Source organism: Cardiocondyla obscurior, linkage group LG08, assembly GCF_019399895.1.
Source record: "Cardiocondyla obscurior isolate alpha-2009 linkage group LG08, Cobs3.1, whole genome shotgun sequence".
Taxonomy (NCBI): domain Eukaryota; kingdom Metazoa; phylum Arthropoda; class Insecta; order Hymenoptera; family Formicidae; genus Cardiocondyla; species Cardiocondyla obscurior.
In genome coordinates this window covers 2,113,605-2,139,778 of record NC_091871.1, presented here as the reverse complement: position 1 = coordinate 2,139,778, position 26,174 = coordinate 2,113,605, and the positions used below count along the sequence as shown (strand labels likewise).

General features: G+C 42.6%; 1 protein-coding gene and 1 long non-coding RNA gene across 3 annotated transcripts in view; one reads left to right on the top strand and one right to left on the bottom strand.

The window, feature by feature from the left end:
- The window catches only part of LOC139104620 (uncharacterized), a 69,569-nt gene extending 61,007 nt beyond the window's left edge, over positions 1 to 8,562 (top strand). The window contains exons 4-5 of one of the 2 annotated variants that reach the window (XR_011546057.1): positions 8,138 to 8,262; positions 8,383 to 8,562. This is a non-coding gene — a long non-coding RNA (uncharacterized lncRNA). Of the gene's footprint in view, positions 1 to 8,137 lie in introns of both variants that reach the window. The other variant, XR_011546056.1, reaches the window with a different exon arrangement.
- Ntan1 (N-terminal amidohydrolase 1) overlaps positions 1 to 25,485 on the bottom strand; it is a 41,140-nt gene extending 15,655 nt beyond the window's left edge. The window contains exons 1-2 of the mRNA XM_070660191.1: positions 24,223 to 25,485; positions 6,418 to 6,543 (exon numbers count right to left, since the gene is read on the bottom strand). The gene's annotated coding sequence lies outside the window, so the exon portion shown is untranslated. The remainder of the gene's footprint in view (positions 1 to 6,417; positions 6,544 to 24,222) is intronic.
- Positions 25,486 to 26,174: the final 689 nt, after the last annotated feature.

The following is a 26,174-nucleotide window of genomic DNA, read 5'->3' as shown; positions in this document are numbered from 1 at the left end:
TATTAATTCTTAAAATTATATGATAATTAAGAAAATTTGATCGTCGAAGTTTCTGAATATTAAGGGGGAGAAAAAATAACATTGTTTCTTTTAATTGAAGACAAGGGATCTCGAGCACTTTACCGAGTCGCGGGGATTCCCATGACGCGCGGAAAATTAGAACCGCGCGGACGATGAGATTATACAGCGTGGTAGGTAGGTATGGCCATTGTTGTGTGCCGACGAAAATTACACTCTTCAAAATCCATTGTACCAGATTGCCGGCTAGAGTGGTAGAATTTTTACGTCGTCGTCGTCGTCTACCGTCATTATACGAGCGTTCGTTTTCGATACACGACTAAATTTCATAAGTATCATATCATGAAAATCGGCTTATTACATCAGTATTTGCTTTTAACAAGTTCGTCAAATGTGCTGTTGTGAATTTATTCTTCTATTATTTACCGTAAGTAATTAAATAATAATTATAATAATAAATAAAAAAAATAAGAAAGGAAATTTTAGAAAAACGTTTTTTTTGTGTGTAAAAAATAAAAATAAAAATTTAATTTTTTTTTTTTTTTAGAAATTGTTGCGCTTTTTAATGTTATTATTAGTGAATAATTTGGAAATGATAACTGTTCTGAAAACGAGACGGTCGTGAAAAAGTAGAGACTCCAGCTCTAGATTGTAACGCGCTTCAGCAAGATCGTTTATTTTAAACTGTCTGTCGAGTGATTTAATGCTTGAGTTTTTACTTGACGCCATCGGCATAGCATATATATATATATATATAAATGTACGTGTGTGCGATGTAAACGAGAACGATACAAATATCGAGAAAGCAAAGTCGTTGAGATAGCGTCGGGCATTAATGTCTTCTCGCGAGTATCTGGAGCAGAGATAAGCCTCGCGGAGCCTAGGATCGAGATATACAGTTCCGTTTAAGACGACTCATTGGCTCCATCGGCTATCGGTTTCGATAAATCGGCTTTGTGGTAAAAAAAAAAAAAAGAGAGAAAGAAGAAGAAAAAGAGACAGAAAATCGCGCAAACACGCGATTTCGCGGCAGAATTGCAGTACGAATGCGAGAGCGAGAATTATCAAATTTCTCATTCAACCGCAGAATTTTATCGGGCCTTCGAGATATACACGAGCGGCAATTATTGTTAGTCTGAAAATGAACTTATCTCACTTCGCGAGACTTCATTCGAAAACAAATTCCAATCTCTTTCGTTGTAAATCACCGCGCCGTCTCGATCAAAATTGCTATAAAAAAAAAATAAAAAATAAAGAAATAAAAAAAAATAGTTGTAAAATACCGTAAAAATCTACACTGATTATAAATAATCAAGAAAAAAGTGTTAAAATTAAAGAACTAATATTGTAATTAAATAATGAAAAATATACGTTATCAAATTAATAATTAAACATTAAATTTAATTTTTATTTTCCTGTTTCAATACTTTTTTATCTTAAGATAATTAATTAAAAAAAAAAAAATTATTTAATCGGATAGAAACACAAGAAAACGCTTTTCGGTGAACTTACGGGATCAATATAATGCAATTAAAAAGCGGTCGGCCTCTAAAATGTTTTTATTCGGACCGTTTCACCCGCGTTAGATTGTTTCATCGCGATTTAATCGCGAGTCGTGATTTAAAATGGTCAGGCCGACAGGAGGGTGGATGGAATTACCGCGATATTGATCGATCGAAAATCAGCGATGAGTATACACAATTATTGAGGGGGGGTGGACAGAGGAGTTGAACGGGAGGAAGCTATTCCCGGTCCGCGGGGATGGAAGGAGAATGAAGAAAGGAGAGAAAGAGGCTCGAGAGTAAAATGGCGAGGCCCTTCGTGACCGTAATCGGCCGGCCGGGAGGAGGCCGCCTCGGATCGAGCCACACGGAAATCCACTTGAAAAGTAGCCATTACCTTAATTATTGGCCTCTCTAAGAGGCCGTGACGGCGGGATTCCGCGTATTCAGTATCGGTCGCCGGGGGATTTCTTCGCGACGTTCGCACCGCGGGATCAAAGATAAAACAATGTTATACCTTAAATTAGAAAAAGCAAAAATAATAAAAAAAAAAAAAAAAAATAAAAATTGGCATTGTTTTCTTCTTTTAACGCACACATGGTTATTGAATGATGCAATCAATAGTTAAACCGGCGAAAATAAAATCTGACGAACGCGCGGTGAGGAATGAATCGCGGCGATGGAGCCAAAGTCGATCGCTCGGATTAATTGCGGTCGATCGAAAGCGGGAAAAGCGGGGTAATTAAAATTGGCGTGGAATTCAAATAAATCGGTAACGGGCGGAGGGTCTCGGGTAGTAAAGGGACGCCGGAGGAGGATCGGCCTTTAATAACCGCGTATCGGCGTTCACCGCGAAGTCGGCTCTTCGGAAGAGAGAGCAGAGACTCGCCAAAAGGATCAACGAAAAAGCCCCGATCGAGCGGGGCATCGCTCACTTAAGGAATTAGCGATAATGGCGGTGCAGCGCAACTTTGTTGCACGCTATTTCATAATGCAACGCTATCGAAAGCAAAGGAGGGGAAAGTCGAAGTCTGCAGGGGTGAGTTAGCGTACCGTCGTGGCGGTAATTCACGATGCTTTTGCGCTGGTCGATCAACGGCCGATGGAGGGCCGATGCATCCCGAGACCTCAATTTTTTTTTTTTTTTACCCTCTCGATTTCGCTTAATACGCCTACCTGTCTACTATTTTTAGTGCCTTACTCCGGCAAACTTGGCGCGCAATTGGGATAAATTTAGCGATAAGTGTAACATGCTCGAAAAAAATATTATATATTCATACCTAACCAAAAATGTTTTTTTATTGCATAGATTAACATTCGTAAAAAAATAATGAATATTAACTTAATCGGGGAATTCAAATTTTAAGATAAGCCATAAAATATAAATTTATAAAAGTAATCTCTCAGATTTTCTGTCCGTCGTTAATCAATAATTAAGCAAAATCGTTCAAAATTAATTAATTAACTGCCGCGATACATTTATGATCCATCGGTTTACGCACCTAACGACGCGATCCATCGATTACGAGAAAGACACGCGCAAGAAGCGAGCGAAGCCGACGGCAAACAGACGCTGATTTATTCACGGTCCTTTTCAGATCGTAATTCTACAAGGCGCATCGGAAGGGTCTTTCGTCCGCTTCTTTCTCGCTTGGGCTTCCTCGCGCGACGATTACTCGTAGAATGCGAATACTCCGGGTGCGTACGCGCGTGCACGCATACGGGCGTAATTACATTCTGTGCGATCGCCGCGCGGTTATTTATTTAAGCGTGCAAAAGGGCCATTAAACGGATGCCTCCCGAGTCACCCTTTTCCCCCCGCGCAACAGGCGGCATTCTAATGGCCGACGGTCGCGAAGATAGAGTTTGCATCGCGGGGCATCTTTTCTCTCGACGTTGCGTTCTATTCATCAGTAGGAAACGCAAGAATTACGAACAGCTCGCGCTCGGATGCCGAGACAATCGCAGCGAAGACCGCCGGAATTTCCGTGCATTCAATCGAGAGCGTAAATTTTAAGATAAAATAAATAAAATATAATTAATTGCTTCGGTTTAAGCGCTCTTTTCTCGTGGGCGAGGCGCGTTGGTACCTCCTCGGAGATCTCACGTTCATTAGAATGTGAATGATGGCCGTGCACGGTCGGGGGGACTGTTACGGAAACCGTGATGCGCGTTAAAACGACGTCTTCTCTAGTGTCGCGAAACACGAGGACACAGCCGCGGATGGATTGGTTGTAACCGAGAACCCGGGTAGAGTATCGGACGTAGCTGTGCTATATACGCGTATGTATTATAATATATGTATATACATATATACATATAATACATACACGTCGTCTCGCAGTCGCAGGCCTCTCCTCGGGTCTGATTATCCCGATGGAGATCCGTATCTTGTGGTGATTAGGCGTCTAATTAAACCGGTTAATTAATCGCTAAGCGCGCGGGGATGAGGACGATGTATGGCCATCGCGATCCGATCGTCGACGTTTAGAGATCGTTATCCGTTACGTTACGTGTTGGCGCGCGCGGGTAATATCGGCAGATAATCGAAAAATCTGTCCGATTAACGGAACGTTTTTAACTTGCCGGAGTCATCCGCCGTTCCACTGTGAAAGAACAATCGACAATAAATGCCCTTATCTGAGCGCTCGACCTGACTTCGGTTCCCGTCGAACTCTCTTTTTCATCGGTGAAGCACACGTTTCGATATCAATAGGCCCCTGTCTCTCCCAAGTTTCTTTCTCTCACGCATTCGTCGAGGGCTATCGTGCGTTCTTGCCCGCGATGGAAAAGGCTTCCCCGCGCGATAGTTCGTTCGGGCTGAGAAGTCGATTTTACTGATATTGAAATATTTCATACGAACAAATCGACTCGCGAGACACGTAATGCGCTTTACGGCGTAAGTATTCAAATAATATTATCACGAGATTTGTAAACGAAAGTAGGAACAAATGCATCGATAAGGCGTTGTTAAAGGGGTTGGGAAATCGCGATTGACACGAGGAGACGTCCCGGCAGGGAAAGAATCGATCGCGGTATCATTCATAACAACCGAGAAATCTGCCGACGATAAGGCGGCCCGTGCGATGACGTCGGGCTCGTTGCCCGATCGCTGTTATCACGACGGGCGATTTGATTTCTCGGTCGATTTCTTATTTTGCTTCCTCGTGTTCCGCGTAAACACGGCGCCGCTCGCAATTTATCTGTTTTCCTCGCCGCGATGCGCGAAGTCGAAATTTTCCACTGTCTAACGGAGGCTGGAGTTGCTGAACTCCCCTGCTTCTCCCGGTTGCGAATAATGGAGCACCGATAACTATAGTTTCGCCGACAAGCCGTCACATACACGCGCGGTACTGCAACTCGAAGGCATTACCGTTTATCGCGACAAATTATTTTCAACGCGATAATAATTCTCACCGCCGAGCAAATTATTCGTGATAATTCAATTAATTTAATTAATGCGATTAATTTGATTTATTCAAAGAATGTATTAATTATTTCGCAGCAGTCAAATGTTTAGGCAACGTTCAAAAGATCGCGTGAAATTGAACAGATTAAAGGCATCAGCCTTTTTTTTTTTCTTTTTTAATTGCATATTACATGCGGGTAATATATTAGCGAATATTTAAATCGCACACGAATATGTATTAGGATCAGGAGATATTACAAAGTTCGAAGGGACAAGAACGAGATCGAGGAACCGAGTCCCAGAGGGTCGATTCAGATTTTCATGCCGAAGGAGGAAGATTCCTCCGCACACACCGGGGACTATTAAATTTATGGCTCTCCCTTCGTCGAAGGGGGAGACGATAACATGCATAATAAGCGCGCCCAGATAACGGGTGACGCATAAGTTACGGTCTCGCGCGATAAACGAGGCCCGTGCATACTGCAAAAGGTTACCCGTGGCCAGTCTAAGGATCACGGGACTTGCGCGCAGGAAGCGATCTCTTAAAACGTTATTTAACGAAATTAAATAAAACCCGAAGAGGCACGTAATGCGCGTTTAATCGAGGAACTTCTATTAACATAATTATTTCTTTTAAGTGAAAATGTTCCTCCACCTTTAAGCTCCCTTTTATTCAAGATCAAATCTATGAATCGGCTCTCAAATAAAAATTACGTTACTCCCTTCATTTAGTGGCATTTAACTTCCTGAAAAATATCTAAGAAAAACGCGTTTAATTTAGTACGTGAGTTATCAGCTTCACTCATGTTTCGCGCAAATCCAACAAAGAGCTGCTCCAGTATAATCTCCCATGCTTCGTACGAATGTCAAGATACCGAATAATCAATTATTATTCATATACATATATCAACGTTCAAGCCGCTTGCAGGCCGATAGAGTCGTAGCTCGACAATATACTCGAAGCAATTTATTTCCATACGCGTATCTTTTTTTCCACTTTTTAAATTCCTTAGAATGAGAAATTGACGTTTTTATTCGGTATTTCTCGCAAAATTCCCTCGTTTCCCCCCTAAAAAAAAAAAAAAAAAAGGAAACGAACAGATTATCGGCTGTGACAATGCCGAATCAGATATGTATCCGGACGGAATTCACGGGCGCCGCGCTTGCATGTCTTAATCGCGGAAGCTAGGCTTCTCCTCTTCCCTTTCGAATCGGTGTCTTCGCGAAGCGGCGCTTATCTTCGCCCGCTATTGGAAGCTATCGGATAGACGACGCTTAGGACCGTGGATTTCTGAAAAAAATGCGTGGGCCCTCTCTTTTCCCTTTATCTCCTTTTCTCGTTGGTCTTCGTCTTCCGCCGCTCGATTTATCTCGGAGCTCGGCTCCGCCGGTTTCCGCTCGTTTACCCGCTTAATTTATTTCTCGTATCTCTTGAAATCTTAATAAAGCCGCGGGTCCGGAGCACGAAAGCGTAAGGGGAAGACTCACCTTGCGGATTTCTACAGATACTGTCCTCTCAGGCGAACCGGCACGTTCCTGCTGCCATGGTCAACGGGCACTTCCGCCTCTTCGGCCGTGCATCCGCGCCGCTATCACGTACCACGAGGAATACTGCTGAAAGAGAGAGAAATATGTCGGGGACGATTAGATAAATTTGATTGAGAAAACTCAAGTGTATATATCGTAAAAAAAAAATATATATATATATCTTTTGAAAAAATGGAAAGAACAATTTTGTTAAAAACATGTTAAAGACACACCCGCTCGTTCTGCGAATAATTTAATATAAAAAAAATTAGCGTGCGATTGTTAGAATATTATTTAAACTGTTTAATATTAAAATGCTTTATTGCGCTATTAGAAATATTGCGGACATTATTTCAAGCCGTGGAAAGCTTGTATAGATAAAACTTGATCGTAGTAACCGATGTAGAGTTACATTATTAATAGCTATAAGTTCTTCTAAGCAGACCGAGCTCACGAAAAAGAAAGGCAAACAGCGATTGGTCGTGCGAGTTACGAGGGTCGCGCAAACGAGGGTGCGATAAGCGTTTGTGTATCATTCGTTTCCAATCTAACTATCATCCAGTGTCTATATGTAAGAAAAATGTCGGTGATAAATCGTCCTCGAACATTTTTCACTTTCGACACGCACGTGCATCTCTGTAATATACTTATCGCCGATTATATATTTAGGAACGTCTTATCGTGACATTTATATTTATATATTTCTAAAGCTGGCCGCTAGTTTTAGTTCGATTCGACATAGGAAACTCACAATCCCAAGGATCTCGTAAGGTTTGTAGATTCAATGCTTTACGTAAGCAAAAAGTGATGAATTAAAAATAATAAAAAATTAATAAGTAATAAAAAAATGGGGGAGAAAATAAAATAAAATAAAATAAAATAAAATAATGCAGCTGCGTTAAAAACAGGTGTGAAAGTCCACCACGATATTTAATAGCTTTTCGTTCGCCGATAATCTTCAGCGACCTAATTAATTAATATAAAACTAATATAAATGCGATGCGTTTTTTTAAATTAAAATTATGCGCATACCTCGGCTTTGTAGTCACGTATTAATTCTATCATATTGAATATCAAATTGATTATTTTAATAACTGATCATTTCGACGTTGTTAATTATTCTGATATTTTTTAACGAATTATTTTAAACGTATACGACGTACTTCCATACGAAAGAGTCGCTTATTATTTGATAACGCAAAAACAAAAGAGCGTAAAGAAGCTCGCGATAAAAATATTCTGAAGTTAAAGGTTGCAATGCATATTCTCTCGTGAATATGCAAATAAAATCCCTGCGCCTTCGTGAGTTTTAAGGAAATCGTAAATTTGCTCCAACCGAAACGCCCGCGTGTCAAAAGTCGCAAGCTGCACCGAACTTGTTGCTCACCGTCTCTTTATTTAATCACCTCTTAGCTTTGTCTTTATGGCGCGGATCGTCTTAAATCCATTGCTTTATGTCGCTCGCGCACCTGGTCTAACTAATCATATATCGTGCCAAGCGATCGAGAGTCTACGTCGGCTATCGAGTCGGAGATTTGAAGTTTGATTTAATTTTTAACTAAAATTTTTTGAAAAATACGTGAGAAAAACGTGAAGCGTGCACAACTGTGTTACTTATTTGTAACGCAGCACGTTTAATTTTCGACATTTTTACTAATAAAATATAATTTTTTTGTTTCAGATGAAAATCCAGAGGAAGACTTTCATCGAAGGAGCATCAGACTGACATCTCCGTTGGAGTGACCAGTGCTGAGAGGAGGAGGAGGGCCTAGGAAAGGCTTCATGCACCGGCGGAGCAACTTTTAAGTAAGTATGAAATTTTTTTAATATAATCTTTATTAAAAAAAAGAACTTACTTTTTTTTATCAATTTTATTAACTGATATACTGGCATGTCTTCAATAATATTTTTTATCTTATGTTACAGTCACCGGCAGAACTACAACTCCGCTGAAGTTTGGTAAGTCGCATAAATTTTTCTTTTTTCATAGTGTGTAATTAGGGCCTTTTAAAAAATAGCGCGCGCATAGTTTATTCTAGTCTAGTTAAATTGGCCGTTTAATAAACAACTTTATTGTTAAAACAAGGCCTGCTCTTTTTTTTTTTTTTTAAGTGATCGCAAAATATATCAGAGATCTCAATGCACCGAGAGATCTTTGCAGCGCGGTCGGTTGAGGGTTGTTTATATCGGGTGCTCGATTGGAACGCGACAACAGAAATATTCAGCGGGTCAAATTTGCATACAGTAACCGCAACTGACTCGGACTTCGCCTCCTAATATTTATGAGATATGACTTCCTCCGATTGTTCGTCGCTGCGTAGCCATCGTATAAGTAACGTCGTCATTCCACGTTTTCCGATCGTTTCGCGCTGAAATCGCTGAGTTCCGACTACGCAGGAATCAGCAACGCGTTATTAAAAAGTGGGTAACCCAGAATTGTGAAAATAAAAAATTAAAAATGAACAAAGGAATTACTTACTGATTAAAATAGCGAATCGCGTATTACAGGGAGAAAAAAAAATCGATTGACGCAATTGCAAGAGACGCTCGCGACTTTTAACGCTTATTTTTACAGCGTAATAATAAAGCTAATAAAAATAAAATCAACGAAACAAAATTAAAAAAAAAATCTAGTTGCAATCGCGAATTCCTGCAAACGTAATACCGATAATAAAACAACGTGACGTTAGACGCGACGATTCGAGAGAATCAATTAAAGTTCGCGAGGCGCATTATGCATATTCCATGCCCGAGATTCATCGATTACGACGCCACTCGATACTTCTTGCCCAAGCTTTATCGGATGAATAATCGCGTCCTTTATTTAGCGCTCGAGGACACGTTACCCCAGTAATTTATAACTGGAACGTAAGATTTAATTTCCATCGTCGATTACCGGCGCGAAGTTAATGTGTCTATTAAGAAAGTACCCGCGTGGCGCGGGGCCAATCGGAAGGAAAAAAAAAAAAAAAAGAAAAAAGGTTTCTGTAACCGCAAGACAGATTGCGACATTACCCTTGATTAATGCGCGTTGGAAAATTCACGCCGGGCATCGCGGCGGCAATCATTCGATCGCGAGTCATCGTGTGTTGTAATTGAACCGACTGTCGACTTAATAATGGGACCCCGTGGGTTCGGAACTGTCTTGAATTTTATACGGAAGCTCCCCTTCATGATCCGAGCTACTCTCTATGTAATACTTTCCTCAGACGTACGTAGCGAAAATAAATTTCCTTTTCGCTCTGCTTCTTCGTTTCCAATATCTTCCTATTATTAAATTACGTTCTGCTCTACATTTGCACGCGCGATATTCGTTTACGAAAGTGACGACACATCGAAACGATTCTATCTCTATCAATTCCCTGTTACATCACTTTTAGATAAATTTTTTTTTTTTCTTTTTCTCTCTCTCTTTTTCTCGCAAACCGGATGCGAGCAATCGACAAACGCAAAACAATTTGTACCAAACGCGCACGCCGAACGGAGTTTATTTATTCACACCCACTTGCTTGGGATTTAGAAACAGAGCAAGTTTTATGTTCATAAAATATTTTGTAAATTTTTATTTGGAGTAATAATGATGATAATAAATATCGCGGTGGACAGGAGCCGGCGTACACGGGATGCTTCTGTGCGCCCGGTTTGGAATGAAAAAAAGTGAAGTCGAGTGGCGAACGAAAGTGTCTTTTAGCCGATTGATCTCATTAGTTACGGTAGGCTCTGCTTCTAAAAATCAAGCGATGATCCCTAATGGGCTGAACAAAAGCTGGACGTGTAGTCGAAGTACCGCAGGAATAGCTTACAGCGCTACACGGTCGCTCGTGTGTGTAATGTGCATGCACACATCGGTGTGGGCACGCACACAGCGCGCTAGTCCGCATTCCACGAGTGGAACAACCGGTACACCACCAAGCAGGGGCTCTCAATCGCGACAACGGGCGACGACGGCGTTGCCCTGCCGGCTGACAAGAGGTGCGTTATGCAATGAACGAAGAAGTCAGTGGCCCGGCAAATTCGCGGAAGGTGAGGTGGCCTTCCGGGTCTCTTACTGTTCCGTTCGCTCTCGCGCGCGCCGCTACGTCGAAATCGAAAGTTGCGCGTAAAAAGAAATAAAAAAAAAAAAAAGGAAAAAAAAGAATTAGGCGACCCCTTTGATCCCGATGACGGACACCAAAAGCGATCCCTTAATATCGCGGATGATTCTTAACTCGTTGTTCATTAGACCGCTAGTTCGTATTTCCAAATACTAGACGTACTAAATGCGCTGTTACAAATTTTGATAATTTTATTTCCGATGGATAAAACCACCGAAAGATCTATAAAAATTATCGACAGCTGTAGAACGATTTATATAAAATAGGAATTGTTAAACAAGTCCTCTGTCAATTATCGGCGAGAGCTTGATCGATCTTGAAGCTCTCTCGCGGGCTACAACGACGGATGCAACAGGGAATAAAGATTGTTCCGGTAGGTACTCCTCGAATCAACGATACGCGATAGGACAACGAAGTCACGAGTCGGGACAATTGCATTTATTGGCAATACCGACGATAGCGTAACGGTATACGCTATCGCTATCGCGAGAGGATGGGTGCAGCGGCGCAACTGTACATCATAGCGAAAGCGGACTGTGTGCAGCCCGACGTTCCTTCTTTCGGTACGGGAAGATACATTCTGCGAATGCACGTGTCCGCGTTTATCCCCCCGGACGTTTCATGCTGCTCGCGGACCGCGAGCTAGCCTGCAACGAGACACGCGCGGAAATAAATACGTATATTGATTATAAGAAGGTGGGTGATAAGAATATTGGACGCAATTCTGCAACGTTAATATAATCCTTTAGGTTGTATAAAAAAAAATAAAATAAAATAAAATAAAAAAAGTAGGTTGTACCGAGTGCAATATTCATAATTAGTAATATTCGGAGAACGCGCTTGACTTCCTTTATCTCGGACGGTTCGTTATCACTTCTTTGTAACGGATTTTAATTGAATTAATGACCACTACGGTGCGAACGCTTGTGAAAACCGAGTATAAAACGAGATACCGTTCCTTTCTGTCTACCGAATGATGTTAAATTGCGAGGGATGTATTAGAAATTACAAACATTAGATGCGCCGAGTTTACAGAGCGCGTTGGGCATCGTAGACCATCTCGCGAAAGTGTCTTTCGACACGCTAGGCGAGCTGCTTTTATTTTACTACGGCGTTAAATCCGCAACGCTCATTCTCTCGTTCGCCGATCAATGCCGCGTGAAATCGAGATGAAAATCGCCGCGGAACATCTCGTCATCGCAATATCGCGCCTTGCGGTTAGAACAAAATTACGAAACGCCGGGCATAAAACACGGACGAGAGCGAAATTATACGCAGGAAAGCCGGGCGAGGGTGAAAACTGGTCGGACATGTTCGACGAGAAGGATTCTCTTCAGTCTCCGGCAAAATAAAGATGTGCAAAGGTACACTTTTCGCTACGGTATAATTCTCAATTGCGCAACGACTATATTAATTTGTGTTGGAACTAGTGGTGTATTTTTTTTTTTTTTCTACCGCGACAGAGAATATTTAATTTATATATAAATATATTAATTAATTTATTAATAACGAGTTAATAAATAATTAACAATATATTAATTTATATAATTTTAATAATTAATCGTTCTCAAACGAAAACTTATTTAGAGATCAATTATTAGCGAGATAAGAACCGATAATACAAGCCTAGTATATATCGCCATCGAGCAGTACTAATCGCAAATACACGCGAATAACAAGATACCTCGGCGAAAAAAAAAAAAAAGAAAAAAAATTAATATCGTTGCCGCACGCGATTCTATCGGGTGTGTCCGAGCAACCGGTTGATTTACCGGCGACGAGGCGCCGCGTTGAAGTTATCGTCCGAAACTCCGCAGTTGCTCGCACCCCGGGGGGGTACAATAGCACGCCCTAATTCGCAATTCCGTGGGAAATGCCGCTCGCGGGGAAATTACTTTGGGGACACCCGTTGCATCTAAATTTCTGGCTCGGCCGTGCTGCGGGCTAGGCCTGAACCCTGAGTTTCTGATTTATGTGGGGCCCCCCGGGGAAGGGGAGGGGGGAGAGTCCAGTTGCCAGGTCTTCCCTCCCCGACACCGGATCCCGGGTAGCACACGTGCACGCGAAGGACCGTGTACCGGTACGCGAAGACGCGCACTTGGCCGCGCCTGCGAGTATGTGTTGCACAAGGCGCACAGCATCCGAGTACGTAGCCGCGTTTGAGATCGCGCGTGGGTGCGGATCCCCGCGGGATGGATGCACTTCGCGACTCTCGAGAGCGCGACGGCTACTCGTTTGTCCGCTCGCGCGAAATGAAAATCGTTGTCGCGCATCGAAACGACGGGCCGACGATTTTCGCCGAGACTCGATTCCCTCGGCGCGGAGATAAATTGCGGAAACAATTGTTATCGATATAAAGAAAAAAAAAAAATTAATAAATAAATCACTTTAATTAAACTCTAAATTCGAAGCTTGAAAAAATTGTGCCACGGTGGTAAATATTTGTAATACGGGAATATTATGGGTATACGAGTTAAATGAATTATCACGTAAGAATGGCCTTTTAGCCACGTGGAATCGGAAAGCAGCGATATTATCTGTCGCGTTTTAAAGACATGTACACGTAAATACATAATACACACGTTGCCGTGGAATACAAGACGTGATTACACTTACGCGTCTTCGCGCAGCAAATTGCAACGTGAAATTATAGGCGCACGAAGTTTATACAATAAAGATTAATGTACGCGATACGAACTCTTGCGGTAACGCCGAGGGAGCCTTACGCCCGAGATAGCGTAAACGCGGCTCACCGTGGACTAACTGCCGGGATGCACTCTCGCAACTTGTGCATCGCGCAGGTGCATCGCGGGCGCTGAAAAAGTAGCGGCTTAAACGGCGAAATTCACAGGCCGGTGAATAATTGAAGTCGCCGTCGCAGCCACGTCCCACTTTACGATGTATGGGCGATTCGCTCGGAATCCTGGCAAAGGCTGTTTCCAAGCTCGAAACTACGAACGCCGCGCTCGCGCTTTATCCGCCGCTCGCTTCTCAAATCTCGCTTGGGAGACATATATTTATGCGCAGACATACGGCTATTCGTTACGTCCGTTTCATGGGAGAGAAGCTCTATATCCGCCTTTTGGATACGGAGTATATACGTGTGCATGTACATCTCTTTCTCTCTCCTCTCTTTCCTCCGGTGTGCCTCGACTCTTCGCGGCCAAGTCGGATTAACCTGGCCGAACGACGGCGGAGTCCCTTGATACGCGAAATACGGAACGTGGAAATCGGCACGCGGGATTCCGCGCGTTGCGCTGAAAATTCCGGCTGTTCAACCGCGGGTAACGTGAACCCGCGCACGTCGATAGCCGGCGGCTCGAAAATTCCTATCGATCCCGCCGAGAGAGCACGAGAAGATCTCGCGTGATTACGCCGGCGGTATTAAAATCCGCGATGGATAGACAAGGCGGCGTGGGTACTTTTTTTAAATTTTTTTTTTGTCTTTCGACGAGAGGATTCGAAAAGCGGAAACCGAAGATCGTCGAGATAGAGTATTACCCCGCGCGGAAAGTAGACGGAAAGCAGACGGAAAACAGACGGCGGGCGATTATTGTGAAACTTGAACTTCGCTTCTTTCACTGGAGAAATACCGGAAACATTAATTACTTTCTAATAAGTCTCGTATATATTCAATCTTTTCTTATGTTGAATTTGTATCGTTCGTTTTTCCATGTACGTTTATTATTCATTTACATACTATTTACACGCGCGCGATCGTCGGAGAAACTTAAGAGTTGCCTATTTAAACGCTGTTTTAATACCTTTGATACGCGGCGAGGAGCCGTCGAGTAGAGAGGCGAAAAGGCGATTCCGCGGGCAATGAATCATCGCATTTGCGGCATATGAAGAGACACGCGTGCACGCTGGACGTTACTTCGTCAAATTCATCGGAATATCATCGTTCTCATCGTCGGCCGCGGCACGTTAATCGATCTTCGTGTGCAGACGTAGAGCGGAGAGAAACACGGGTCCGTAATGTTATCGAAAGCCTCTATCTAAGAGCCTGCCTGTCAATTGCCACAAAGTAGCGTGCACACGCGAGCGTATTCGAATTCCGACGTGCGCATAAAGAGCCAATCATTAGAGACGATTAAAGGGTGGCGGCTCACCTCGCCTCCTCGAATCGGCCGAGACAGGTGATCGCGGAAAAAAAGGCGTGTATCCGACTGAAATAATGACGTGCGCTAGACAAGCCCCGTTCTTTCTCTTACCCAGCTATCCCAGCTGGTCGATTTAGATTTTTAAGATTTAGAAAGACAAACAGGCCGAACACGAACGAGAGGTATAAAAAAAAAAAATTAATAATTATCATTATTATAAATAACAAAGAAAAATAAAAAAAAAAGAATTAATTATTTGAATAATGAAACGATAAAAAGAAATTTTAACCCGATATCCGTGATAAGACATTGCGTCGAAAAATGTTCTTACGATTACAAATTATCCTACTTTAATTTTATAACCCTTGTAAGTCGAGAAATTAATATCCCACTTCTTCTCAGCTTAGCTTCGTCTCGCATTAAACCAGCAACGTAACGTCTGCGGTTGCTTAAGGCACACGACGCGGTAGGTTATCTCATTGCTTCTGAATATCCCGAGAGTCCGGCGCATCAAAGTGATCGGGGCTCACAAAAGAGAGAAGGGAGAAAACAAAAAAAAAAATTCGATATTTCGCGATGCGGCGCAGACAACGAGGAAGCGTTGCGGACTCGCGTATCGAATTGAAACGTTACGGAAAACGCTGAGGGACCGACGTGAGTAGCTATCACAGGTGAGCTAGTGGGAGAGGAAGGTTAACACCCTCTCTTTAGCCGGCTCTTCAAGTTCAACAGCGTCTCTTAAGTCAGTTAGACTCGGCCGGCTCATACTTCACAAAATAAGGTGCTAAGACTTAATTAAGAAAAAAAAAAAAAAAAAAATTGTTGTAACTTATCTAGTCGGTGAAATTGTCGCGAGAATACATCAAAGTTGACGTAGCTATGCTACCCTAAGAAAAAAGTATTTGATTTCTTACATTCTTCCCTCAGCGAGAGATTCTAAAATTGTAAAAGAAGCGACGGACGGGGGTCGAAGTTTAAAGTAATGTCGATGGAAGATTAAACTTAATAGTTTTCAATTTCGTTAATCTCGTTAATTTTTTTTTCCTAGATAAGATCTCAATTTTTTTTTTTTTTTTCCTTTTTCCTTTACATCGTAAAGGCTTGAATTTCTCTACTTTCTTGAAATCGTGCGAGACACGATTTCCTTGTTTCTCCGATGACTACGTGTTTCCGATGAAATATTGTTGCGCTTAAGTAGAGATACGTGTAAAAGAGATTATCACGCCGAAACGGCAGGGGTCAGTTTTTAGAGACTCGCCGGGAATATCGCGCGATACGGGAAATATGCTATTTCGCGGTGAAATGCCTTGTGCTTCTAGCACGTCGCTGACCGGGTTTAGGTAAAGTCGCAAAAATTCGCATACTTCTCGCTCGTCTGTCTCTCGTTAGGAAACGCCGAGCAGGAACGGAGAGACCAAAGTCGTGGGAAACTCTCGAAGCGAGCATCGTGTATGGGAATAGGAGGTATTGGTTATAATTCTATACCGTGGTTCGGTTAAGTACCTTCCGATTAAAGTCGGCGGCCACGTGAAAGTATACAGTTATGGTTGCAGGGGCGTCCATTATTCGTACACCAGTATAAGGACTTACGGATAAGAAGATACGGACCGAGTCGAAAACGTGCCATCTTATCGAAATTGAAGCGAAACGTTTCTGTATACGTCAAATATTCAATTGGCTTTCAGTCAAACAAAATGCGGTAAAGAAAGTAAACTCGACGATCGCAAAATTGGAAAAATTCTGTCGAAAAAATCCAAGATAAAATTAAAAAAGAAAAGAAAAAAAAAAATACATTTTTAACTTAAGTAAATGTAAATCTTAGGACTTATAAAAATAAAAACATCGTGCAAATATATATTTTTTTAAATATAAAAAAATCCGGAAATCAAACGCGAATCTTAATCATACATATATTGTTTGAAATATATAAAAAATTACGTTGCCAAAGTCCTAAATCGTTTCTGTCAACCTCTCCCGAATATTGCGGCCCGATCGCGGGCTCTTGCTTTCGCGGATGCGCGGGCAATTTTTGCGAAAACAGCTCTACGAGCGGATTCACCGAAACGTTCTATAAGGAGGCAGATAATGACGTTCCCGGAACATCTCGAGTCCTCGCGGCGTACATCGGCGACGTGAGCTGCGCTCGTACGAGTAACGGCGAGTCTCGAATTACAATTACCGGCCCGTTTCGGGCGAGATAAAGCGCGCCGCGTTTCCACGTAACACATCATCGGGAACGGATTCACGAGACAATAATACATGGACCGTGGTACTGCACGATACGCCGGCGTTCTTTCGCCGCTTTTTTTTTTTTTCGCGCGACATAGCGTATGTTTACCGCTTACAATGTGCAAATTTGTAACGACGGTTTCCACGCGATCGCGCGGGTTACCTGCCGATTTGAATCTCCTCCAAAGCGGCACACGAAAGCTGCACGTCGCAAAATTTATGCATAACGGTATAACTGCGCTAGCCGTTTACGTTTCCCCGCAGAAAGAGAGAGAGAGAAAGAGAGATAGAGAAAGTGCATGGCGTTTAAAGTGTCATTTATTTCGCGCACTATTTTAGCACTATTATTTTAGCGTAAGAATGAACGAGTTCTAATACTAACACCTGCGCGACATTCGTGTACGCGAGGCACTGATTCTCGTGAGAAAATCGTACATACGCATAATTATGTGCGCGTGTATATGCATGCGTGATATTTTATCTGCTGCATGCTCCGTTGCTTGTATATTTTATCTACATATGCGCAATTGAAATAGATATTTATTAAAAGTAAATTCTCCTCCGGTGCTTTCCCAATCGCACTCCGATTAGACAGCGAACGTGTTAAGGCACTTGTATCCTTTTTTTTTTTTTTTTTTTTTTTTTTAATAAACTTTAAAAGCCCGCTCCGGATTTTGACGTGAGAAAATTCAAGAACAAAGGCCGCGGTGTCTTTTATTTCGAGACAATGAAGCGAAGAGCTGTCTCGAAATTGAAAAATCGAAGAAGGGTAGCGACGAACCCTTTCTTCTCGGTGTCTTTTGGGCTTGAGAGCCGCTGCTCACATGAGTTTCATTAATCTGACCGCGCCTGAAGCCTCGTCTTGTATCGTATCTACGTACGCCCGTCTCGCACGTTTTGCCTTGCATGTGCAACACGCACGTTTGCGCAAATGTGTTAGTTTACACGAATACGCGCGCGAGCGAGCCAGCGATCCCCATGCACCGTAGACCGGCTCTGTGTGTGCGCGAAATAAAAATACGAGGCAGGTAGAAGTGTGCTCGAATAAAAAGACGGATGTACAGGGTGATCGGAAAGTAATAGCCGCGATTTGTCCGGCGTGACGTTGGGACGCGCGAGCTCTCGCGGACCCGACCGGGGATCATCAAAGAACTATTTTATCGTCACCGAAATTTCGCGCGCCGCCGCTAATTTCGCGCCCCTTTCGGCATGCCTCGATCCCGAGCGCCGGCAGTGCGTGGCAAATAATAAATCAAGGAATCGATAATTATCAACTTTCCGGCCGACTAAGTGTGCACGAGGCTCGAACCGGTTTGGCATACATTCATGAGAACAATCGTAAATCAATTTGAAAGATTGAACTTTTGACAAACGCCTCCGGGTGGCCGGCGGGGTTAGGTCAACATTGAATCACGCGGGGAAATAATGACAATTTGTAAACGATCATCAGTCGGCGGGTGAACAATTTTATTTTTCCTGCTACGTCTGCGCGGCCTGACTTCCGATATCATTCATTTGGCGTTTCATATTAATCATTTCTTCTCAGAATTCAATGTCAGGTAGATCCTTCTTTTACAAATTCGACCGGTTTTCAAGTTTCCGAAAGACTACAGTTTCCTAACGCATTCTAAAATAGAAAATATCCAATTTCTCTATCTCCTTATTTTATATTTATACAGCACATTGAAATAAATACGACCGCCTATCATTTAATAAATCCGCATTGATTAATTTCACATAAAATTAAAAATCAAAATATCCAATAACGTTTTCTCACGCAGATGTTGCCTTCGAAGCAATTTTCCTTCAGAAACAATTTTCGAAGCTGTAAAAAGTTTAAGTTTGAAAATCCCGCTAAACGAACGACCTGATAATTAGCGTTTTTTTTTTTTTTTTTTTTTTACTTCCGTTACGGACGATCGAAGCGAACAATGCGCCTTGTAACGGATGGAAGATCCCAACGAGGAGGATCCCAATTTTCGTAATCGAGCTAGATTTACAATGTTGCATAAGGTCAACCGCAGACGCGAAGGTTAATTAAACGCATCTCGGATTCTGACGTCGCTTCAACGTTGATCCATTCTCGTATCTCGGGGAATTTCTCCGATCAGGAATTCTAATGATTCTAGCCGCGAACTGTTCCTTTCCTATTGCCGGAGTGCTTTCCCAGCGAAGGTGCGCGAGGGTATGGGACGCGAGGGTAGAAACGGAGAGCCGGCGTAGAGAGAGAGAGGCAGCACACCCACCGGCTCAAGTATCCGACGCCGCGTCCGGCGGCATCTTTTATTTATAGAACGGCGGAGTGCAAAACTCAAAAAAGGCAATGCGGGATTAATCAACGACATTCTTAATACTCGCCGCGGGCGCGCGATGACGGAAGTTTTCAGGATCGCCATAACGTGCCGCCGTACGGTTTCATGTGCGCCGCTTATCGAGGGAATCTCGTAATCTTGTGTGCCCTGCCGCGCCGAGCGAATAAACTCGCCAGCGGATAAGGTGATTTAGGTTTATTAATTAAAGAGTATCAGCGCCGAAAGTCCCGTTTATCGAAATAAATCCTCTCTTTGTAACGTTAAAGAAAATTTATTAAATTTTTAGGAAATTAATATAATATTCTCTGATGTAACTCTCATAAAGTTTTTACTTCTCTTTGTTTCTCTTTCTCTCTGTTTTTTTTTTCTGCGTAGTAGAAAATAAAAATAGATTATCTGGTACGTAATAATGTAAAAAAAATTAAAAATTTATTGAGATTTACTATGAAATACTCGTTGAATTAAAAAATCATTAAGACATGCTATGAAATGTGCCGCGTATAAATATCTTAAAAATTTAATTAGAAGTAGGGTTCTTAAAGCAAATATAAACTCCGTCTATATCTGCATATAAGATGCCTGATGTAAACATGACGTTAAGCATCCGATCTTTACAACATACTTGGCCCGTCATAGCGAGGCGAAATTAATAGTGAGTCGCAAACGGCAAAGTAAACGCAGCGGGCAGCTTCGGTAGGGAAAAAAAAAAAAAAAGAATCCTAATCGCGGAAGTGCACCGCGAACCGTACGATCGATCCGATCGGCGCTAATTAACTGTCAAATTAACGCGAGTTATCGTCCCCTCGAGGGGGCCGCGGGAAAAGAGATGCAGCGCCGATCATACGCCACGTTCGAGTATCGCGTGTGTTCGCGATTTATTACAAGCGTGCACTTCTGCATTTTTTTCCATTTAATTTCTTCAATCGCTACGTTACGGCAATCGAAGGCTCACAAAAATTCAATTAAAAGCACGTCCATTAAAAGCAGGCTATACGAGTCTCAGAGGGATCGGCACGTAATTCGCACTAATAATAATAATAATAAATACCTGCGTTTTATATTATTATAAGATCATGAAACAGCTATTAATTTTGCAATCATATTTATCCTGTTATCTATGTAAATCGCGAGTAGAAAAAGACACGTTTTTTTCGAAAAAAAATTACCTTGATATCGATATGAATGATAGATTGTATAATAGAGATGCGGTAAAAGTACCAATCGTAACGCGATTTTTATTTTTACACATTTTTTTTTTTTGTTTTCCTATAAATCTATTTCGGTAGATTGCTTTACGCAAAAACATAATAATCAATCATTCGTATAAAAATTTGTTTTTATAAAGTGGAAAATTTACTTACAATAGTGAAAGGTAATTTAATAAACAAAAAAAAACTTTTTTTTTTTTTAATAAAAAAGTAATGGAACGTTGATTAGAACAGACAGAAGTGTCCCCTACCGTCTTAAGACAAATGACTACGCAATTGTAAAAGTCTACGACGTAATGGAACAGGATTGGCCTACAGCGTCCATCGCTGATTCTAATGACAGACACGTTGTTTTTTTTTTCTTTTTTTTCTAATCACCCGCCCGGGGAAGTGTTCATTATTTCGCAATTTCTTGGTCCTTAAGCACCGGCGTGTACTTAAGTTGCGCACAATTATTGGCACGATACCGTTCGCGTCGGTTGGATTTTCTCGCGAGGCAAAAACCCATGCAGCGCGCACTCGGCAAACGCAAACGCAATCGCCGGGTAAAAAGACGGCACTCGGGACTTTATGCTTGATCGTAATCATAGATCGTGAAAAATAACCTGGCTTGTCGAATGAATTAAGGATTACGCGGTAATCAAAGCGCGATACACGCGAGTTCTATCTCCCTTGCGTATAAATAAAATATAAAACTTTTTTTTTTAATATTACGAGCGATCTTTGAAGCGATTTTTCCCTCGCGATTTGTATTCACAATTCTTTTAGCGAAAGAAAATCTTGCGTGACAATAAAAACCCCGCGATAAAGTGAAATCGCCACATTCGGAAGAGAATATAATTATTTTTGGGCCAAGCATAATTTTGTGATATTTTTATTTCGATAAATATGATTCGAGTCGATCACGTATATATAATTTAATTTATCGCATTTATTGAAACTTCGCGTAGAAGATACTTGTTGAAAATTTATCCCAACTTCTCCCTCGCGAAATCGACTCAAACGTAACTCGGTGCAACAGGTTCGTGGCGGGGACCACTGATCGCGATTCCCACGAATGCACCTCCGCCAGGAACCGCAGTTGGAGGAGCCGGTAGAGTTCTCGGCGGACGCGCGAATAATCGGCCGGCGCGGAATGTGTCGGTTCCACGATGCTAAAAATGATTAATAAATACGACTCCGGGGACTGTCGATCGATCGAAGCCCCCGTGTGTGTGCGCGTGTGCGTAAGCGGGCCCCGGTATTTTGTCAGAGACGTGCACTTATCCCATCATACACGCCGCCCTTTCGTTTCTGCCCTTTTTTTTTCCCCCCCACCTTCGGTTTCCTTGCGCTCCTATCGTACCACCTACCCGCTCCTCCCTCTCGCCGTGCACGGTGCGCCGCGTATACGTGCAGGCGCATACACGCACGTCGGCGCACGCACGCACGTGCGTTTTAAGTACACGCAAAAGCTGTGTTTATCATTCCACGGCAGTCTTCCCAACTTCCTCCCGCCCTTCTTGCCCATTATTCGCTCGTCCGATGATTCTACCTTATTACCTGCAACGTAACGTGCATCTACGGGGCGAGGGTGCAACCATTGACAAAAAAAAAAATAAAATAAAAAGAAAAAAAACGGCAGGAAATTAAGGCAACGCACGTAGGAAACTCCGCTTTTTCCAGGACTCGGTGAATTATTTGAATTTTCTTAAGGACGACTTCTCATAAATTTCGCACGGCGAAAAATGACTCTGCTGAAAGGGTTGAATCATCTCGGACACGTGCGATAGTCTGGCTGAGTGATTGTAATAAATTCGATCGTAGCGTACGAGCGACGAGAGAGAGAGAGAAAGGGAGAGAAAGAGAGAAAGATATGTAGGCACAGACGTACATAAGTTACACTATGAACCGCAACCGACATGCACTGGGTCAATTCGATTCCGCCTTTAATGACTACTTGAGTGATGGGGAGAAAACGGGAGGAAGCCTTTTAATAACTCTTTCCCTTGAACCCGCTCGATCAGAGGTTCGAAAGTCGCGGTAAGGTTAAATAGTTGCACTAAGCTCCTCGTCGGGCGCCCTTTCTTCCGGTTTCGTACGTGGCGGCAGATCGCCTGTGATTATTATAATAATTAACTTCTTTTCCCGTCAAATCCATAAGACGCGTTTCCCGGATCACTGAAAAAAAGTCCTCGCGTGGGGGAGCCTCGAGTCTCGATTCGAGATTTGACTGAACAAAGTTAAATTAATCCACCAGTTATTCCGAAACAACGTGATTATGAAAATCCCGCAGGTAACTGCTTATACTTTTTAGTTTCGAACTCGGACTCGCGTGAAATCGTTGACACGAAAATCTCGTAACCTACGTCACGAGAAGTTTCGTAAGTAGGTTTTATAAGTCTGACGAAGGGATTTCGAAGGCCAGACGAGGGTAATGAAAGTTATGTTTTTTCTTTCTTTTTTTTTTTTTTTTTTTTTTTGCTTCCTTTCGGTGACTACAAAGTGGAAGGAAAGAAAAAGCGGCACGAAGGGACAGAGCGAAAGGATGGCCACCGGATAATTTCACGTCGACGAAACATACTGCATATGCAAGGGCTGCAGTGTCACGGCAAAACGACTGGTTATATTTGCCCTGGCATTGTGTGCGTACACCCACACTGGTCACGAGAAGTCCGATATGTACACAAAACTTCGCGCATTAGCGAGAGTTACGCTCGAAAAATTTGCGGCGAGTCTAAAACGAATACGTGCAAGGTAAAAAAAAAAAAAAAAAAGAAAAAAGTACAGAAAATTATTCAAAAGCCCTTTGCTCGTAAAATTTCTTGTCGCGCTGGTAAGAATTATTTCGCATTTGTTGGTGGAACTTTGTCGCAGTCCCTTCGTCCCTCGAGAATAATTTATTTAAAATTTAATATCTAACGTATTATTTTTTTTTTTTAATTGAGTTGTTTAATATAAAATACCTGAAATGTTCTTTTAAAAAATTTTTCTATAACGTTTCGCTTCTTCTAAAGTCTCTATTTATTTACTTCGGTGTTAGAACTTTTCAGTGGCGTTATACATCGAACGTACGCGGTATCTACCTCGCAAAAATTCATCGACGATATACTCTACTTTTTATTTCGTATAATACGCTTTCCGCGAAACCGAATCCCTAAGTAATTCCCTTCCTCGGTACTGCCCTCGTGTCTTCAGAAAAAGAAAGGGGGGGAAAAAAATATATCTTATAATAAAAGCAGTTCTTTCTTCCCATATAAACCCGTCATTACTTGCCCAACACTGCCTCGTTTTCAACATCATTGTGTAGCATATTCAGATGCGCGAGCGACCGAAAGATGGTATTCGTGTTTAAACGCCGTAAAAAAAACTTCGCCGGCTATCACGGCGATTGAGAAAAGTATCGGGGGATTGATCGATCGCGAAATTACAGCAGTCGTTGCAGATTTAAATCATTCTTAATAAATTAAATTAATCATAAATAAGATAAATTAAATTATTAATAAAAAAGAATAAAATTAAAAAATACTATTTTTGTGCCGTTGATTTTTTTTTATTGTTTTTTTTTCTCCGCGCGCGATTTTACTTTGAATGTAAAAGTATTTTTTTTAATATATATCGCATTGCAAGGAAGCGCGAAACGGATTTTAAAAACTTGCTGGAAGTGATCAGCGATGCGTTTAAAGTTTGCGAGAGAAATTTGAAATCGCTGAGAATTTCGTATTAATTTTGAGCGCGAGCAAGTGCAACGAGCATGTGACTGAGATTCGAGACGAGACGGGAGGATTACGGGAGGCGTCAAGCGAATGCAAGAGATGTAACGTGCAAAAGGATGACTTACCAGCAGTGAAGTCGCGCGCTCGAAACGTCAGGCTCCAAGGTTTTGTAGCGCCAAACTCCTCCGGCGGGGCGAAACGAGGCGGGAGGGTGGACGGGCGCGGGAGGTGCTGGGCCGATGTACCCGCGGGGTGGGCCGCGACGCGGGGAAGACTCAAGATCGCGAAGAGACGGCGGCGGGCTGGTTGTAAAATGCAGTTACGCAACACGCAACTGGTGGTGCACACGCGACGCGGCGCCCGGTCGGAGGCAAAAACACGTCGGTGCCGCGAGTCGCCGCTGTTGTCCGTGATGAGCGTGCTGCGATTATCGAGCGCAACGCGACGGGAAAGAGACGAACACGCGGACTCCGCGCTCCGAACGCGCGGCAAGGAGAGGTAGAGAGAGAGAGAGAGAAAGAAAGAATGACAGATCGGAGCGAGCGTGCGAGAATGAAAGAGAAAGAGAGAGAGAGAAAGAGAAATAGATAGAAACGAGACGACGGAGAGATACGCGCGAGGCGTGATCAAGCCAGAGGCGTCATTCACGAGGCACCGCTTTCACGCGCCGCGAAAGTTGAGGACCCCGGCGAGGGTTGACAATCGGCGCAGAAATCGACAAGATCCACAAACCCGGCGCTGACAACGATCACCCGCTTGTCCCGTCGCACAATCCGCTCCGCGCACTGTCCGACTCCGAACCTAGCGCGTCCACGTTCACTCCACTGCCTCGCGAATCTCGCGTTCGCGGGACTTCGGCCGCGTTCGGACCGCTCGGCCGCGCGATTCGTCCGCTTAGCGTCGGTGTCGCGCTCTCGCGACTAGTCGCGTACTTTACTCCGTTTCACTCCACTCCGCTGACTTCACTCCGCATTTCGGCGCGCTGGAAACGAGTCGAATGTTATTTCATGACGCGTTACAAAAATATAGATGCTACTTACTCATTAATTAAATTTGCGTTCAATTGTCCCTGCGTTGATCAGAACGCTCGAAAGTATTCTCTCCTACGTATGCTTTACGCATATAATTACCAGAAGTTACGTATACCGCGGACAACAGCGTGACACTTGGGCGACATTACAATACACTGCACGCACCGCCGGAGGAACAGTATAGTGCTGCCATCTCTCGAAAAAATCGCTTCATTAACTCGCACTGCGGCTAGACTCTGTAAAATAAATAAAGAGCGATAGATTTTTATCTTTATCCGATTTATCACGTATATTTAAGTTCGGCAGGTCTTGCCAATGCAACAAATAAAAATTACGTAAATTCGCTATGCTTAACAAATATAACCTTCCATTTTTATATAAAATATATATTAAAAAAAAAAGAAAAAAAATTCGTTGAGCTAATACGCGACAACTTTAAGTTGTCATTTATGTATTCAACGTGTCACTTCGCGAGATTATTTTTATCTCTCGGGATTCAATCCCGCGCAACATCCCGTCGCTTTATTCAGACGCAACGTACGTACATTTTTCCGCTTTTTCTTTTTACGTTCAGCGCTTTTCTAGATCATCTTTCGGAGATCCGATTAGTACGTCAGACAAATGAAATCGTGTTTCGACGAGTTTCCTAAATATCGGGGCTCTAAGCGTTGAAATCACCACACGGCGACCGACACGGTGATCTCGCTGAGCGAGCGAGCGAGCGAGCGAGCTTTCGGCGAGGATTTTTGGCGTTCAAGTCACTGGACCGGTCTTTGTTCCTGACCGTTTCTCTTCTCTCGACGCTGAAACTTTCATAATAAAAGCGCGATAAAATAATCATCCTTATACTTACGAAATGGTAAATTATTTAATGCTTTCATTTATCACTACAAATTACTAATTTAACAACCGTGCATCGCAGAAAAATTAATTTAATCATCTTTCTCACTCTCTCTTCTTACTCTTCATCTTTTTTACCCTTTTCTCTCGCTCTTTTGTTTTATATTAAACGTAGGAAGTTCGAACGCAATTGTAAAAGAGCGAAT